Source organism: Macrobrachium nipponense, chromosome 25 (genome assembly GCF_015104395.2).
Source record: "Macrobrachium nipponense isolate FS-2020 chromosome 25, ASM1510439v2, whole genome shotgun sequence".
Taxonomy (NCBI): domain Eukaryota; kingdom Metazoa; phylum Arthropoda; class Malacostraca; order Decapoda; family Palaemonidae; genus Macrobrachium; species Macrobrachium nipponense.
Window position 1 is genome coordinate 1,366,892 of NC_087214.1, and position 5,120 is coordinate 1,372,011.

Sequence of the window (5,120 nt, forward strand, 5' to 3'; positions counted from 1 at the left end):
AACCTTAGATACTTCCTGCTTCCTGGATGAATCGGAATATGAAAGTATGCGTCTTGTAGGTCCAGGGTAACCATCCAGTCCCCTGGACGTACCGCTGCCAGCACTGAATCGTTCGTCTCCATAGTGAATTTGGTCTTTTCCACGAAAACATTTAGTTGACTTACCTCCCGAGGACTTCGCAACCAGGAACAACCGGTTGTAGAATCCCGGAGATTCGTGATCCAGAACAGGTTCTATGGCTCCTTTCTCTAGCATGGAAGAGACTTGATCCCACAGTGCCGTTTTCTTCACTAAATCGTTGTAATTTGCCCCTAGGGCTCTCGGAGATGTTGCGAGAGGAGGTCTCTTTAAGAAAGGAATTTTGTACCCTTCCCGAGCTACGTTGATGGCCCAGGGATCTGCCTTCATGTTTTGCCAAACTTCCCAAAATTCTTGAAGTCTGGCTCCTACTGCTGTCTGGAGGACTGAGTTCTCATTGTTTAGAGGTGGTCTTGGCTCCTCTTTTTGCGGGTACTCTCTTGCCTCTAAAGGCGGGTCGAGCGAAAGTTCTGCCTCGAAAGGGCTGTTGCGAAGGCCTTGATTCCTTTGGAGTTTTCTTAACCAACTTGGATGGTAAAAACTTCCTTACTGACGAAGAGAGAAGATCTTGAGTGGCCTTCTGAGAAAGCGCCAGCGCTATATCCTTAATAACCTCTGAAGGGAACAGTTGGTTTGAAAGGGGAGAGAACATCAACTCCGATTTCTGAGAGTTGGAAACACCTTTTGAAGCGAAAGAGCACAAAAGCGACCTCTTCTTCAGTACTCCTGCTGTGAACAATGATGCCAGTTCATTCGCTCCATCTCTCAGAGCCTTGTCCATGCAGGACATAATGCTCTTAGCCACTTCCGTATCCTGAGAGTTCTCGTCTTCTAAGGAGTTCGCCAACGCTCCGAAAGACCAATCTAGAAAATTGAAGACTTTGAAAGTCCTAAAAATTCCTTTAAAAAGATGGTCAAACTCGGACGAAGTCCACCAGACCTTGGCAGACTGCACGCCTGTCTGCGCGAGCTTGTCACTATACTGGAGAGTCCCCCTGGGAGGAGGCAGCTACTCCCAGGCCAAGGACGTTTCTCCAGTTAGCGTACCATACTCCCGACTTCGATGCTAACTTGGCTGGGGGAAAAGCGAAAGAGGATTTCCCCGCTTCTTTCTTGTCCTTCAGCCAGTTATTCACTCGTTGAAGAGCCTTCTTAGTCGAAATCGACAGAGTCATCTTGAGAAATGAGGACTTCTTGGAAAACCGAGACAGGGGAGATAAAGGCGCCGCAGGTTGGAATTCCCCTTCGAAAATAGAAAGAAGACGTGAAGTGAGGATCTTGTAATCCGAAGACGGTTCCACATTCTTCTCCTCAACAAATCTAATTCTTCTTCTGCTGAAGAAATGTCTTGCAGATCACTATCGTTCTGACGCTTTGCTGGCGGATTAACGTCTTGCCGCCTGCGTCCTGCCACCAACGAAGTATCGGCGTCCTGCCGTCTGTGTTCTGCAACCAACAAAGTATCGATGTCCTGCCGTCTGTGTCCTGCGTCCATCGTAGACACATCTGCTTCCTGCCGCCTGCGTCCTGCGTCCACAAGCAGTTCCGCGTCCTGACGTTTTCGTCCTGTTTCCTCAGAAACGATCTTCTTCTTCCTGCGTCCTGAAACACTACGCGATCGCCCGTCCTCGTAGAGCCAGTGCGTCCTAAATCCTCGGCGAGCGAATACTTGTCTTCCGTCTTCTTGGAAGACTTAACGGGAAGGAAATCGTCCTTACGCCTGGAAGGTCCTTGCAAAGGCTCATCCCATGAACTAACAAGAACTGCAAGCTTAGACTGCATTTCCCTTAAGAAATCCTTAGTAGTACTATCTTCCTGACGGACAGCCGTAGAAGGAGGAGGATGACGAGAAGGACTAAGACGTAAAGGAGAGCGATCTTGAACTCTACCCGAAGGAGAGAGAAGAGGAGAAGACAAGCAAGAGGACGGGGGAGAGTCTCTTGTCGAAATCCAGGAACGTAAGGGCCGTACCGAGTCCTCTTTTGAACGAACGATCTTCTTCCTCTTGATCGGAACCACGTCCCCGTCGTCCGAGGAGGACATAACCTCCGGGCTACTCCAAGCCTCACGATCTTGAGAACGTCTATCCTGAGTGGTCAATGTCCTTAAAGTCCTCTTGAGGGGGCGAGACACTTAATGAATACCGATGTTCCCGCTCTGATTTCGAACCATCCGAGGACGCACACTTCCCAGTTACACCTTTTCTGTGGCGAACTGCAACAGCCTGGGATCTTACAACAGGACTGTTCAAAGGGACGCCTGACCGTGACAAAACCTCTCTCGCCTCCCTTCGACTGTCGACATGCCTTCTCCCTTGGGTCTGGGAGCTTGACAGAGGTCTAGGTCTAGGAGCACGAGAGAGACGATCAGACGCCCCCTCCACTACACTTTCACTCACATCAAAAGCACTGACTTTATCTGTAAGGCGCTGTATTTGGTCACCCATGGACGCAAGGGCAGCGAACACTTTAACAATCTGTGTATCGTTCGCCTCCTCCGATACAGCAGCGGGCGCAGGAGATACCTGGGGAGAAGGTACTACCAACTCTACATTAGAAGGAACTGGAGAGGAAACACATTCACTCCTTTTACGAGAAGTATTCGACCTCTCACTACGAGAAACAGATCTCCTCACTCGATCTTTCTCTAACCTTTCAACATATTTTGTAAATATCTTCCACTCCTTCTCTTGACAAATTCTCATACTCAACACACCTACTCTCTCAAGTACACACATTCTCTCTACACTTCTTGCAAATAGTATGAGGGTCGACCGAAGCCTTCGGCAACCTTACCTTACACCCCTCTTTCACACAAACTCTAAACATACTACCAGTGTCAGGCATATTTAAAGAACAATCCAAAACAAATGCCAAGCTAACGTTTCCAAGTACGATACCAAAAATCCATGAAAAGTCAGCAACGAGAATGAAAATCCTAGCAGGGAACCACCCAACAATGTTGCCGGTTCGCTGCAGAGAAAATCTGGCCCAAGTGGGAACGGTTCCTGGCGCTAACGCCACGGTAACAGGGTGGTGGTTGCCTGAACTACTAATAGGTTACTAGCGTTTGCCGCGAGATTTGAAAATTTCTGCCAGGTGGAACAGAGAATATAGCTATATATATACCTGCCAGGTAAGTGTCATACATTAAATTCAGGTTTGTTCATGAAACTTACCTGTCAGATATATATATAGCTGTATTTTCTGACGTCCGACAGAATTTCAAAACTCGCGGCACACGTAGTGGGCGGCCAGGTTGTAGTACCCATTCCCGCCGCTGGGAGGCGGATATCAGGAACCATTCCCATTTTCTATTCATATTTTTTCTGTCGCCGGTGCTGGAAACAACTGTTTGCAGTACCTCCGTCTAGGATTTTTGGATTATCTCGCTTCTAAGTATCTGGATTGACTTTTGGTTATCGACTGTGGATTGTTGGATTGGCACGCGTAATAGTGGACTGTTTTTTGAATTTGGATTGGCTTTTCTGTGTACATGATGTCAGGATCAAGTACAGGGAGTTTCAGAGTGTGTGTGAGGAGTGAATGTAAGGTGAGGCTTCTTAAACCTTCAGTTGATCCTCACACAGTTTGTATGGAATGCAGGGGGCATGTTTGTTTGGTTGATGATTGGTGCAATGAATGCAAGGATTTGACCGATTGATGGATGGAAGATGTATGAGACCTATCGGCGTAATTGGAGCGTGATAGAGTCAGGAGGGCTTCCTCCAGGAGCATTTTCTACAAAAGGTAAGGAATGTAACATTTCTCTCCTCTAACACCGGTAGATTTTGTTTCACCTAAAACTGTGAGTTGCCTCCAGGGCCTGTTTCTGTGTCTGGAGAAGGTAATGCCCTTTCTCTGATTCTCGAGTCTCTGCGCAGTCTTGAATCTAAAGTGTTGGCCTTGGAAACTGGCCCTGTGAAAGTTTGTGATCGTGCCCCTAGTGTTGTGGAGAGGGCGTCAGATCGGCCCCATAATGCCTCTAGGCTGAGACCTCTATCGGACTCCCAGGACTCAGGGAGAGGGTATGTCGAAAGCCGCAAGAGGGTTACGGGGGCTCCCCACCGATCTGGCATCCCTTCGGCAGGCCTTGTTGCAAAGTCCCAGGCTGTCAAGGAGCGCGCATCCTTGAGGACTGTTTTTCGTCCTCCGAAGCGTCCTCCCCGCGCAAGGGGTGGAGTGCTCGGAGAGACACTTGTCCGCTGAAAAGGACGTTTCGTGCTGAGGACGCTTCACGTCCGGCATCGCCGATTTCTTCAGAGGAAGCCTATGACGCTTTCCCTCCTCAGAAGAGAGGTAAAATCTCCTCCGACGAGGCCTCGGGGTTGCACGCACAGGCGCGTATCCCTGAGGTCTATGGGTTGCACGCACAGGCGCGTATCCCTGAGAAGCAGGTAGCTGTACCTGTGAGAAGGAAGGAGGCGTCCCCTCGCCCCTTGCCTTCTCGCAGGTTCAGTCCTGCCCCGTCTTGTTTGTCACCTACGAAGAATATTCTTTTGTCCCTTCAGGACCAGATTTCTACCCTTATGGCTCAGAAGACTCGCCCAGCAGCAGTCGAGCCTAAGCGGAGAAAGGACGTCAGGCTGCCCGTCAAGAGGATTAAGCAGTCTCCTTCCCTCTCTCCTCGTTCGTCTCTTTCCCCGCCTTCGGATCATCGCCGATCTTGTTCTCCTGATATAGCTTGCGCTCAGCAGGACGCTTTTCGCTTTCGTCAGGACGCTTTTGAGGACACTCGGCAGGACGCTTTCCGTTCTAAGCAGGACGCTTTTCGAACAAGGCAGGACGCTTTCGAGGACGCTCAGCAGGACGCTTTCCATGCTAAGCAGGACGCTTTTCACGAAAAGCAGGATGCTTTTGAGGCCTCTCGTCAGGACGCTCGTGTGGACGCTCGGAGAGACGTGTCTCCCCATAAGGAGTTTCTTAGAAGTAGTGCTATCAAGAAGCATAAGACTTCTTCAGTTAGAAGTAAGGCAGTCTCCGTCGTTTCACAGGACGCTCGTCGCACCCAAGACGTTCTTCCTTCTGCAAGTTTTAAGGATC